Source organism: Coregonus lavaretus, assembly GCF_964263955.1.
Source record: "Coregonus lavaretus genome assembly, chromosome: 11".
Lineage (NCBI taxonomy): Eukaryota > Metazoa > Chordata > Actinopteri > Salmoniformes > Salmonidae > Coregonus > Coregonus lavaretus.
In genome coordinates this window covers 22,817,810-22,832,559 of record NC_139998.1, presented here as the reverse complement: position 1 = coordinate 22,832,559, position 14,750 = coordinate 22,817,810, and positions in this window count along the sequence as shown.

Sequence of the window (14,750 nt, the reverse complement as noted above, 5' to 3'; positions counted from 1 at the left end):
ACTGTTCAGAGGAGACTGTGTGAATCAGGCCTTCATGGTCAATTGCTGCAAATAAACCACTACTAAAGGACACCAATATGTTATGGTGTGGGGGTGCTTTGCTGGTGACACTGTCTGTGATTTATTTAGAATTCAAGGCACACTAATCCATCATGGCTACCACAGCATTCTGCAGCGATACACCATCCCATCTGGTTTGCGCTTAGTGGGACTATCATTTATTTTTCAAAAGGACAATGACCCAACACACCTCCAGGCTTTGTAAGGGCTATTTTACCAAGAAGGAGAGTGATGGAGTGCTGCATCAGATGACCTGGCCTCCACAATCCCCCGACCTCAACCCAATTGAGATGGTTTTGGATGAGTCGAACCGCAGAGTGAAGGAAAAGCAGCCAACAAGTGCTCAGCATATGTGGGAACTTCAAGACTGTTGGAAAAGCATTCCAGGTGAAGCTGGTTGAGAGAATACCAAGAGAGTGCAAAGCTGTCATCAAGGCAAAGGGTGGCTATTTGAAGAACCTCAACAACAACAAAAATTAACACTTTTTTGTTTACTACATGATTCCATATGTGTTATTTCATAGTTTTGATGTCTTCACTATTATTCTACATGTAAAAAATAGTAAACATAAAGAAAAACCCTTGAATGAGTAGGTTTGTCCATACATTTGACTGTTAGTGTATATATAAATATCCTAAAGCAAAAATATACACAAATAATACATGATCTGATGAAATTGCTTTAGAAAGTGGCAAAAGACAGGGATGTCCTTTCTCTCCCCTCCTGTTTGCACTGGCGATTGAACCGCTTGCAGAAAGAATTAGTCAGGACCCAAATGTAACAGGTATCAATATTTGTAAACATCAATATAAACTAAACGTATTTGCCGATGATCTTCTGATATGCCTGACCAATATTGAAAGCTCAATGCCCTCCTTGCTAAATATATTTTCAGAATGTTCTAAAATCTCAGGATATACAATTAACATAGAAAGAACTGAAATAATGGCAGTAGGAAAAATACAAATAATAACTCATGATCTACAGCAATCCTTTTAAGTAGTCCACAAAAAATATAAAATACTTAGGATGATTAATAAGTGACAACAAACAACACAAATATAAATATAACTTCATCCCATTACTCAACAATATTAAAGCAGCTCTATTTAAATGGAACAATTTTCCCATGAATCTTAAAGGTAGAATAAACCTCTTCAGAATGCCATGGCTCGCAAAGTTTTTATATTTATTCTCAGTAATACCAATTACCCCACCGAAGACATTATTTAAAAAAATATATACTCGGCCATAACAGACTTTATATGTGCAAATAAAACTCATAGAATAAAAAGGAAAGTTTTACATCTCCCTAAGTTTGAGGGTGGAATTCTATCAACTCGCCACCCAAGGATCTTACTCGCGACATATTGTTAAATGCACTAACGAGGAACAATGTGTAATTATTGAAGATGTGCATGCTCACCCATATTTTCACCTGTCTATGTTCAATGGATAAAGCTACGAACATTATCAACTCCAAAGTTATGAACACAATAACAATATGGAAGAAAATTAAATGTATTCTACAAGAACCAATATAATTCCCATTAAATCCAACCCTTTGGAACAATCCTTGGATAGGTTTTCAGAATGCAGTGATAAATGGGTCCACATGAGTCAGAAAAGGATATTAAAATCTTAGGTAAGATATACAAAACCTTGCAGAGATCCTATCCATCTGACAACCTCTTAAAAAAAAAAAAAAAACGATTGGAACCAAGACTGAAACAGAACTGATATTGGCATAAGATGGAACATAACTAACGTAATTACAGTTAACGAAAATGTACGCTTAATCCAAACTAATGTGCAGAATTGATCATACAAGAGACAAATTCTACAGCACAACGACAGAGTCATGACTTAATTGTAAAACTAATAATGACTCAATAATACATGCCTTCTGGGAATGCTATAAAGTCCAAAAGTTATGGGCAGAGTTAGAAAGTTGTCTGTCAGCAGTTTTACAATGTAAATGTACTTTTAATCCATCTGTCTGCATATTTCAAGACATTTCATTTGAAGGTGCAGTGAGATACAGTGGGGAAAAACATTATTTAGTCAGTCACCAATTGTACAAGTTCTCCCACTTAAAAAGATGAGAGAGACCTGTAATGTTCATCATAGGTACACGTCAACTATGACAGACGAAATTAGAAAAAAAATCCAGAAAATCACATTGTAGGATTTTTAATGATTTTATTTGCAAATTATGGTGGAAAATAAGTATTTGGTGAATAACAAAAGTTCCTCAATACTTTGTTATATACCCTTTGTTGGCAATGACACAGGTGAAACGTTTTCTGTAAGTCTTCACAAGGTTTTCACACACTGTTGCTGGTATTTTGGCACATTCCTCCATGCAGATCTCCTCTAGAGCAGTGATGTTTTGGGGCTGTCGCTGGGCAACACAGACTTTCAACTCCCTCCAAAGATTTTCTATGGGGTTGAGATCTGGAGACTGGCTAGGCCACTTCAGGACCTTGAAATTATTCTTACGAAGCCACTCCTTCGTTGCCCGGGCGGTGTGTTTGGGATCATTGTCATGCTGAAAGACCCAGCCACGTTTCATCTTCAATGCCCTTGCTGATGGAAGGAGGTTTTCACTCAAAATCTCACGATACATGGCCCCATTCATTCTTTCCTTTACACGGATCAGTCGTCCTGGTCCCTTTGCAGAAAAACAGCCCCAAAGCATGATGTTTCCACCCCCATGCTTCACAGTAGGTATGGTGTTCTTTGGATGCAACTCAGCATTCTTTGTCCTCCAAACACGACGAGTTGAGTTTTTACCAAAAAGTTCTATTTTGGTTTCATCTGACCATATGACATTCTCCCAATCCTCTTCTGGATCATCCAAATGCACTCTAGCAAACTTCAGACGGGCCTGGACATGTACTGGCTTAAGCAGGGGGACACGTCTGGCACTGCAGGATTTGAGTCCCTGGCGGCGTATTGTGTTACTGATGGTAGGCTTTGTTACTTTGGTCCCAGCTCTCTGCAGGTCATTCACTAGGTCCCCCCGTGTGGTTCTGGGATTTTTGCTCACCGTTCTTGTGATCATTTTGACCCCACAGGGTGAGATCTTGCGTGGAGCCCCAGATCGAGGGAGATTATCAGTGGTCTTGTATGTCTTCCATTTCCTAATAATTGCTCCCACAGTTGATTTCTTCAAACCAAGCTGCTTACCTATTGCAGATTCAGTCTTCCCAGCCTGGTGCAGGTCTACAATTTTGTTTTTGGTGTCCTTTGACAGCTCTTTGGTCTTGGCCATAGTGGAGTGTGGAGTTTGACTGTTTGAGGTTGTGGACAGGTGTCTTTTATACTGATAACAAGTTCAAACAGGTGCCATTAATACAGGTAACGAGTGGAGGACAGAGGAGCCTCTTAAAGAAGAAGTTACAGGTCTGTGAGAGCCAGAAATATTGCTTGTTTGTAGGTGACCAAATACTTATTTTCCACCATAATTTGCAAATAAATTAATAAAAAATCCTACAATGGGATTTTCTGGATTTTTTTTCCTCATTTTGTCTGTCATAGTTGACGTGTACCTATGATGAAAATTACAGGCCTCTCTCATCTTTTTAAGTGGGAGAACTTGCACAATTGGTGGCTGACTAAATAATTTTTTTCCCCACTGTACCCGATCGGTTGGACGATACTCTTCTCGTCAATTATCTTGAAAAAATATCAACTTAAAAAATGGATATCAACCATTCCTCCATTGTTAAATCATTTGAGCGTTGGCGACGGAGAGGAACTGCAGGAACTGCAATTTGAGGATGTGGTGGAGAGTAGTGCAGGCACTGGAGATAGGGGTGAGAGCAGGAGGGTTTGGGCGGGTGTGAGGTCGTTGATGTTTGTGTGCATCTGTATGTTGTATTTTGTATGTTTTGTACTGTTTAAACATTTAATAAAAGATTTAATAAAAACAATTAGTCCAGTGACTTTTTTGGATGGGTCGTTCCAATCTTTGAGTGACTTCTGGCACACATTTTTGAGGCATTCTAACACGTGTGACAAAACTATTAGCCACAACTCATTCACTGCTATTTTTTGGAGTACTTCCCCTAGATCATAATATTACCACGCATCAGGCGAGTGCGATAGCATTTGCCTCGCTGCTAGCTTGCCGTCTTGTCCTCTTTTATTGGAAGTCTGCAAAATCACCGTACTTTATGCAGTGGGTTAAGGAGGTGATGTCATCTCTGCTTCTGGAAAATATTAGGTACAAGTTTTACTTGACCTGGTCCCCGTGCACACAATACGTGGAGAGCCTGTCTTTTACATAATGTAATTTTTATATTTTAGTAAGCAGTCATGTCTGATCTAGTGGCCATATTGTGCTAATAAGATTCTACTATAATTATGATACCTTTTTTTGTAAAAGATTCAAATAATGTAATTATTTTTCTATCTTGTCATCCGATGCTGCCTTACTGTTTTCTGCAGCCTGCCGTGTGGGCCTGTGCATCTCGGTCCTGGGCCTGGAGGGTGCACATCTTTGTTCTTGCCCTAGCACTAGCGCACTCGACTCAACACACCAACTCATTATCAAGCCCTTGATTGGAATTGCGTGTGCTGGAGGCTGGGGTGGGGGTGTGTGCCATTTTGGGTCCCCGGGGCCAGGGCTGGTTGGGGGAGCTGATATAGACTAGATGTTGTTGGTGCTGCTGGTGTTGTTGGTGCTACTGTTAGAGGACAACATTCCATCCAGCATTCTTAGTGTCAGCATGTTGCAATTACCATTAATTACTGTCATTACCATTGTTTTAGTTTTGTTTATGTTTCTATCATTGTCTATTTATATTGTTTTTTTATTTATTTTACTTTTTTGGTGGGGTGGGGTGGGATGGACGGGGTGGGGTGGGCATCCCATGCTGTAATACTGTAGTGTTTCTCCAAATCATTCACTGTGCTTGAACAAATAGCACAATACCAGCACCGTTGCTATGCTTGCTGTAGTCATGCAGAAAACAAGTTCTCTGGGTTTACTCAACAGCAATAACCTGGGTTGTTTTTTAATCTGTAGACTTTGCCCCAAAGGAAATTGTGCCCTCTCTTTCCACCAGTCAGATGCTTTCCATACCCATGCTTAAGATTAACAGCAGCAAACCCATGCCAGCGATAACATCTATGGTAATCCCATCCATTGCATTGGTGACAGTTTGTTGTTGCTCATGTTCAACTTCTGCTCACGGTTATGGGAGTGGTGTTAGTATATACATCAGCTACCACACTAGTAGCAATCCTTCTTAGAGGCCATCCCACCGAGAAAACAAACATTGAGCAACTAGTTTGCCTGCGGTTGCAATTCAATCAAATCCACCACAGCAATGTTTACACAATGTTACCTGGTGTTAGCAATAGGATTTGCAATACCTTGCAATACCTGTGATTTTATTTGACCATGGGAAAAACAGCTCCTGCGTATATACTGCATTGAGGATTTGATTGATTATGTCAGTTTGGTCCCGTTCTCTCCTCCTCTTAATTGGAGTGCTGTCTAAAACACCAGGCTCTGCCAGGAGCTGACCTGATTCAGTTCAGCATCTCATTAATGTGTGTCTCTCTGTAGCTCCCTCACAGACTGGCATTATGTCATTCCCTTCCACCATCCACCAGCCCCGGCCTGCCTCCTCTTCCCTCACAGAACCCCTTCTGGGTTCCCAACGTCTGCCTTCTCCCATCCTCCCATGCCATCCATATCACATGCCAAGGTCTGTCAAAGCCCCACCATGTGACTGGCAGCCATCACAAAAACTCATAATGATTGCGCACTGAAGCGATGACCAAGTGAAAAAAGCCTCACCAACGTTTTTTTTTGCCAGTTTCTTCTCTCCTTTTCTCCCTGCTCCATGGAAGCTGTGAATGTGGCTGCAGCGAAGGGAGAAAGTGAACGTTTGTGGGCCTAAAAAATAAAAAGCCTTTCTACTTTGTGCTTCTCGCCCCTGTCTCTTTTATGTGCTGCTGTTGCGGGGGCTGGAGAGGATGTGTGTGAGTTAGTGCGCTTGTGTGTGTGTGTGTGTGTGTGTGTGTGTGTGTATGTGCGTGCGTGTGTGTGTGTTTCCTTATTTCTCAGGCTCATCAAGGAGGGTATCTGACAAGCAAGGGCGGGCTGAGCTATCTTTTGTGTTTGCGCAGTATGAGCCCCTTCCACCGGAGGGATATTGATTTGGTGTATCATGCAAAAGATGGGCCTTTTGTTTCTGCTGCTGCCAAAGTCTATTTCCTTTTGTTTACCTCCGGGTGCTTGGTTGACAGGTCCTCACTTTGCCTCCTAACATGTCCAAAAGAGAAAGCACAGTGATGGGGAGAGAGAAGAGGGGGAGAAAGAGAGAGGGGGAGAGAGTGAAATGGAAAGAGAGAAAAAAAAAAGAGAAACTAAGACACGGAAAGAGACCCAATGAGAGACAGAGAGAGAGAGAGGGAGAAAGAGAGACGGAGTGGGTGTGAGGCGGGTTCATACCAGGATGCTGTGAGTAGTTGTGCCATGTCCTGTAGGCTGTAATATAATGTTTTTAGACACTGTGTGACTAATACTTCCTGTCAAATGGCGTTAGACTCCATCTACAGTATGCATGCTCCTATGGACAGTAGTTATGTGTTACTCCGATCCATAAGTAAAGAGTATATCACAAGTTAAATGGAAAATGGTTCAGATTATAGCAGATAATATTTAAATATTGACCACCACTATTCTTACTTTATAGCCTTTCATTTGCTGCTTCAACCTTTGAAAAACATACTGTTACAAATTATTATAAATTATTACAAATTACTATGAAGTACTCCAACAACAGAATGAAGAAGATAACACATTTCTAAACATTTGGTTAGAACTAGATATTTGATACTGCATAATCAGCTTGCATGTTAAACATCAGGCTCATCTTAAAATAGATCAAAAGCGTGTCCTCTCCGATCGCGTATATCCCCTGCTGAACAAACGCAGCCTTCCTGGCGCAGCTGTATGTGGGCTAATTTCCTCAAATATCTGTATTTACATGCTATGGTTTGACTCTAGGCTAATCCTATGAGCTGTCTTTTAGACTCACACTAGCTTTATGAAGTGATGCGTTATTATTAAATATGCAGGTGTTGTTAGCTCCCAGGTGCCCATTTTCAAGTTTTTGCTCATTGAAATGAATGTGGCTAGTTCTGTTCCACTGGCTGATGATGTGTGGTCCTGTTTTTATTTTTTGTAGTGTTGTCTGGACACAGCTAGAAGTGACCTGTGCTTTGGAGTCTGCTAAATCTAGCCCAGTCTATTTGAGTCACATTTCTATTTTCAATGCAGTGTTGAATGACCCCAACTAGGAGTGCAATCTTCTGACCTGTGCTTTGAAGTCTGCTATAATCCTACCTACAGTATGTGGTGAATTTCAGTCAAATGTATATTCCAGTGGTTACTCCTTATATAAAAGGTTTACCTTTTTTACCCTGGTATTTGTATTCCTGTCTGATGCTGTGTACAGTTTTTGATCCCTAACCTCAAAATACTATGAAATCATTGCTCTGAACTGGTTCTCCATTGCCATGCTCTAGCCATGCTGTGCCTCTTTCCCTGCTGTCTGATGGCATGTGATTTAGTCAAAACATATGAAGCCTTTGGCTACATTTGGTTTTGCCATTCCAAAGGGCATATACTATAAATCCCCAAAATAAAGAGACTGAGCAGCAGCATTAGCAATCCCATAGCCCAGCACTATGTCAGCCATGGTGCCTAGCATGGTTCCCTACAGCCATAGCCATGGCATGGCTGCATTGATGGCCTCTTCTCCTGCTGACTGATGGCACATAGGCTGTATGTGCCATCACACCCACTGTGCAGTGTGGCCAGAGACTCCCAGGGAGCGTGACTGCATGAAGCTAGGCCAATATCAGTGCAGAGAGACACTGTACTTATCCGGGTAATTGGCCTCTGCAGTCCAGCTCTAGGAGTCAGATAGTTTTATCCTTCTAATGGTCAAGGTTAGGATTTGGGTTTGGGGAATCTGATCCTACATCTGTGGTGAGGGGAACATCTACCCTGTGCTAAGCCCTTAACTCTATTCACCTGAGGGTTAGCCTACGAAGCAGGTTTGAGGAGTTAGCGAGGAAACTTTGGTCAACTCTGAGTTCAACTCGGGATAACCTGTCATACGAAATTGGCTCACCTTTTAGGCAGGTACATTTCTATGGCAACGAATCATTCAGAACTAACCTGCTCCGGGGCAGGCTAACTCACGGCTAACTCCACTTACCCTGAATGAAATGACTGAGACGCGAGTTTAGGACCAAATAAATCAGATTCCCTCCCTCTTGCAAAGATTGCATCATCCCCTTCATTTGAGGAAGATGACAGATTAAATATTTCATTAATCAAATGATTTTTTATGTTAAAAAATATGGTAATGTTAAAATATATCACGTTACACATTTACACTGAACAAAAATAAAATATTTGACTGAGTTACGGTTCATATAAGGAAATTAGTCAATTGAAATAAATGAATTACGCCTTAATCTATGGATTCCACATGACTGCGAATACAGATATGCATCTGTTGGTCACTGATAACATAAGAAGAAGAAAAAATAGTGGCGTGGATCAGAAAACCAGTCAGTATCTGGTGTGACCACCATTTGCATCATGCAGATCGACACATCTCCTTCACATAGAGTTTATCAGGTTGTTGATTGTAGCCTGTGGAATGTTGTCCCACTCCTCTTCAATGGCTGTGCGAAATTGCTGGATATTGTCGGGAACTGGAACATGCTGTCGTACACGTCGATCCAGAGCATCCCAAACATGCTTATTGGGTGACATGTCTGGTGAGTATGCAGGCCATGGAAAAACAGGGACATTTTCAGCTTCCAGGAATTGTGTACAGATAAATCCTTGCAACATGGGGCCAAGCATTATCATGCTGAAACATGAGGTGATGGAGGTGGATGAATGCCACGACAATGGGCCTCAGGGTCTTGTCAGGGTATCTCTGTGCATTCAAACTACCATCGATAAAATGAAATTGTGTGTGTTGTCCATAGCTTATGCCTGTCCATACCTTAACCCCACCGCCACCATGGGGCAATCTGTTCATAACATTGACATCAGCAAAAAGCTCTCCCACACGACGCCATAGACACTGTCTGCCATCTGCCCCGTACAGTTGAAAATGGGATTCATCCATGAAGAGCAGCGAACCAATGACAATCGAAGGTAAGCATTTCCCACTGAAGTCGGTTACTACGCAGAACTGCAGTCAGGTCTAGGGCTGTCATGAAGGCAGTCAAATTCCACGTGACCATTTAGTCACAGTAATTAGGTTTCTCCAAGCTCTGATGCTGCTGCTGGTCATTAGTGGCCTACCAAACTTGCTAACTACCTGGTACTCAGCACTCTACTGTCCCTCTAATCACTCTGACATCAATGCAAATGTCTTCTAAAATCTAATCAAACACTTCATGAGAGCCCATTAGCTCATGTTGCGCAAAATTTCTATAGGCTATGCAATTGCGCGAGAAAACAGAGAGATGGCCTCTACTAAAAAGAGGAGGATCCCATCAGCTTTCTGTAGGCTATGCCTACTATACTTATTTCTCAACTTTCATAGTATTAAGCACATGGTTGGATTTACAACAGGGGTATAGCCTACCTGGCTGGCATGAAAATGAACCACGGGAAAAGTGTCCTCCATTCGTTACTTAAGTGCATATTTTTTACCGCTGCTCCTGTTTCGATACAGGTGCATGATAATGGTCCATTCTTAATCAAAACAAATTTCACACATATATTATATAGTATATGTAAAGACAAGATTAAATCAAGAATAGTCTGAGGGGTGACAATATTAGCCTATCACTTGTGAATTATTTATTATCACTTGTGAATGATGCCCAGCATAAGAAACAATGCCTTTTTTTTGCATCTTTTTCTAATCATAGTCACACACCTCGTAGTCTAGCCCATAGGCATAAGCATTACATGCATAATTGCATTTGTGGTCACTTTTGATAATGGTGTTTTCCGCTAATGGAACATTTGCGCTTATAGCCTACTACCATGTGCGCATTGCTGCGCTTATACAGTGCCCTCCACTAATATTGGCACCCTTGGTAAATATGAGCAAAACGGGCTGTGAATTTTTTTTATTTGCTGTTTATCCTCTTGGTCTTTCATTCAAAATATTCATAAAAATCGAACCTTAAATTGAAATAAAATTATTGAAAAAAATTATTGTGAAATAAAAAAAATATCTGAAAAATGTGTGCCCCTAGAAATTATTATGTGTAAAACCTAACTGAAGTATATTCCCATTCATATTTTACATTTTTAAGTTCACCTGAGTTTAAGTGGTAAGCCATGACTTCCTGTTTCACTGGGGTATAAATATGAGGTGACACACAGACCAAGTTCCCATAGTTAGCCATCACTATGCGAAAGACCCGAAAATACATTAATGATGTGCGACAAAGGGTTGTTGAGCTCCACAAATCAGGAAATGGCTATAAGAAAATAGCTCAAAGGTTGAAAATGCCCATTTCCACTATCAGGGCAATAATTAAGAAGTTTCAAGTAACTGGAGATGTTAACAATCGGCCTTGAAGAGGACATGTGTCTATATTGAGGAGTATGGTTCGAGTGGCCAAAAAATCTCCAAGGATCACAGCTGGAGAATTGCAGACGTTAGTTGGATCTTGGGGTCAGAAATTCTCCAAAACTACGATCAGGGCAATAATTAAGAAGTTTCAAGTAACTGGAGATGTTAACAATCGGCCTTGAGAAGTTACTTCTGGCAACCCTCCCAAACAACCACAAGTTGTTTGGGAGGGTTGCCATAAAAAAGCCTTTGCAGTCATCAAACAACAAACTCAAGCGCCTACAGTTTGCCAAATGTTACTGGAACTTTCAATGGGACCGGGTTCTATGGTCAGATGAGACAAAAATAGAGCTTTTTGGAAACAAACACCAGAGGTGGGTTTGGCGTAGACAGAAAGATAGCCGTGCAGAAAAGTACCTCATCCCCACGGTGAAGTATGGTGGTGGATCTTTGATGTTGTCGGGCAGTTTTTCTTCCAAAGGCCCTGGACAACTTGTTAGGATACATGGTATCATGGACTCCAAGTACCAGCAGATATAAAGAGTACCTCTGCTAGGAAGCTTAAACTGGGCTGTGGTTGGATCTTCCAGCAGGACAATGATCGAAAGCACACCTCAAAATCAACACAAAAATGGTTCACCGACCACAGAATCAAGGTTTTGCCATGGCCATCCCAGTCCCCTGACCTAAACCTCATAGAACACCTGTTGGGTGAGCTGAAGAGGAGAGTCCACAAGCGTGGACCTCCGAATCTGAAGGACCCGCAGAGATTCTGTATGGAGGAATGGTCTCTGATCCCTTGCCATGTGTTCTCCAACCCCATTATGCATTACAAGACTCAGAGCTGTTATTTTGGCAAAGGGAGGTTGCACAAAGTATTGAATGAAGGGGTGCCAATAATTTTGGCACACATATATTTGAGAAAATATATTTGTTTTATGATTTTTAAAACTAATTCTTCCAGTTATTCTACTTTAATTAAAGGTTAGGTTTTTGTGAATATTTTGAATGAAAGACCAAGAGGATAAACAATAAATAAATAAAATTCACAGTCCGTTTTGCGCATATTTACCAAGGGTGCCAATATTAGTGGAGGGCACAGTAATGTGAAGAAATAGCCTAATAGTTTATCAACATTTTAAGCTAAATGTTCTGTGTAAAAAATGTTTTTGATGCTAGTGGTTGTATTAATTTGGGATCTATCGCATCTCACAACTGTCCCAGACTATGTTTGGAATATTTATTTCTCACACAGAATAGAATAGGTCGATTTTTGTACTATGGGGGATAGTAGATTGACATAGTCTAGAGCTTTTGCTGTTCGTTAGGCCTACTCGTCTTGTTGGCAGATGAAAAGTAAATGTGGACAGTTCTTCTAATATCTTCAATATGCACCTCGGAATTGGATAAGGACACGCGCAGTAGCATCCCCGATGTGTTTGTCTTCACTTGCAGCCTGTGGGAAAGACCCAATCACGTGATGGAGAGCCATGTGAGTGAGAGGTGATTCGGAGCGCGCAGCACTCAGGGAGAAGGGCACAACGGCCACTGGCTGCAAAAGGCATGGATTTGTTTATGGTGCATTAAGGCCACACAAAGGGGATGCCGCCATGAAATTCTAGGCATTATCAAATGCTTGTCAAATTGTGAATGAGTGACTGATGTAGTGTGTACATCCTGCGCAAAAAAACAAAGCAGAGCTCATGCCTTTCAAGCAACTTTTTTCAAATCATCATTAGAGTCGCATCATGCAGCCTTACAATGTATTAAAAATCAAAACATATAGCCCAACGTTTGTAGAACAACTAACGTTACATTAATAACTCTAAATTAAGCATATAGGAATACCTATTTCTTTGGAGAAAATATCCTTTCTATTTTATTCAGCATTGTTCAATTGTATTCTTCATACCATAAAATAATGCCACAGAATTGTAAGCAAATCTTGTCTGTTAAATTAACTACTGTAGCCCACAGCCATTTGTCATAGCCAGATCAGGACCTAACATAAGGACAACTCAGAGTATGCTATTCTATTCTTCTGAAATAGACTACATTTTCTTCATATCATGACCTGTCTAAGATAAATAATGGATTTATTGTGATGGTGTAGGCTATATTACATGGATTTATTAGACTTTTTTTTTTATCCAATGGTCTAAATCAGGGGCCTGTGGGCTATGTGTGGAAGCCAGGAGATGCTATGTTAATTCATTTTTGCTTGACAATCACCGGCTGACAACATTTTGTGACCGCCACAGCACTAGTCAGGTCAAGACCCTGGTGAGGATGACGAGCATGCAGATGAGCTTCCATGAGACAGACGTTTTCTGACAGTTTGTGCAGAAATTCTTCGGTTATGCAAACCCACAGTTTCATCAGCTCTCCGGGTGGCTGGTCTCAGGCGTTCCCGCTGGTGAAGAAGCTGGATGTGGAGGTCCTGGGCTGGCGTGGTTACACATGGTCTGCGGATGTGAAGCTGGTTGGAAATACTGCCAAATTCTCTAAAACGACGTTGGAGGCAGCTTATGGTAGAAAAATAAACATTACATTCTCTGACAACAGCTATGGTGGACATTCCTCCCACCAATTGCACGCTCCCTCAAAACTTGAGACATCTGTGGCATTGTGTTGTGTGACAAAACTGCACATTTTAGAGTGGCCTTTTATTGTCCCCAGCACAAATGGCACCTGTGTAATGATTATGCTGTTTAATCAGCTTCTTGATATGCCACACCTGTCAGGTGGATGGATTATCTTGGCAGTGGAGAAATGCTCACTAACAGGGATGTAAACAAATTTGTGCAAAACAATTGAGAGAAATAAGCTTTTTGTGTGTGTGGAGCATTTCTGGGATCTTTTATTTCAGCTCATGAAACATGGGACCAACACTTTACATGTTGCGTTTATATTTTTGTTAGGTATAGTAACGACAGAATGCATTTTAAACTTCACGCAATGTATGACTTAAGAAAATTGGAGTGGGAAAAAAGGTGCTTGTGCATTGATAAACACACCAAAGACGTCATTAACGAGGAGTAATAAAATAAAGACGGCACTTCTAAAAGCCAATTTCACACCATAGCTTGCTGAATTTGCAAGATAACATTTATTTCATTTTGATTTTGGCAGGAATGAAAATGTGGCACTGGCTCGCCCATGGATTTATGTTTCATTATTGTCTCAATGAAGAGTTCGGCATTCGACTAGCAATGTGCGACGGGCAAGCACAGTTACAAGCCTGCTAGAGTTAACGGCAGGAGGACGAGCAATATCCACAATCGTATTACGTATGAAGCATGAGCTGGAATGTGAAGTCAACTGAAACTGGTTAGATTTAGAAAACCCTGAGTAGATCTAGCTTGCTTCGTAGCATACCCCTCTGGAATGGCCTCATTGTTGACATTGTGGAGCCCTTTTAATTGCATGACATAAATTGCATGTTTTCAATAGCCCTCATCACTGCCGGAAAGCTTATGTTGGTATGTTCTCCCTATTGTCAGCTACACAGAACATTTATTCACAAATGTGGGTGCCGATCTGAGTCGAGCGTTAGCCGTTTCCCCTGCTCTCCATTTAATTCCCTCCCTGCTCTAAATCTAATTTCACTGCTCTCATTGTCAGCGAGGAGATGGATTGCTTCGTAAATCAACTTCATCTTATTTTCTCCCTTGTCATGAATTGGATTGTGTACCTCTGATTTCATTGTTGAATTTATTTCAAGGCTCTATTGGTGGAGAATGTGGGGATGAGGAAATAAGTGGAGAATGTCATTGCATAAGGAGATAAGGGAGACAGCTGTCTATGGGGGGCTTTAAAAGTAGCTACTAATTTAACTTGTGTTGTGTATAGGCAGTGAGTCTTACTGTATCTTATGGAAAAAAGCTTTATCTGTTCACCCTAACATTATACTTGTACTGAACTGAAAATATCCCCCCAATTTTCACCTCCACTGTCAATTCACAGGCCATGGTAACCAATGACTTTTTACATTTTTTTACATTTTTAGTCATTTAGCAGACGCTCTTATCCAGAGCGACTTACAGTTAGTGAATACATATTTTTTTATACTGGCCCCCCGTGGGAAACAAACCCACAAC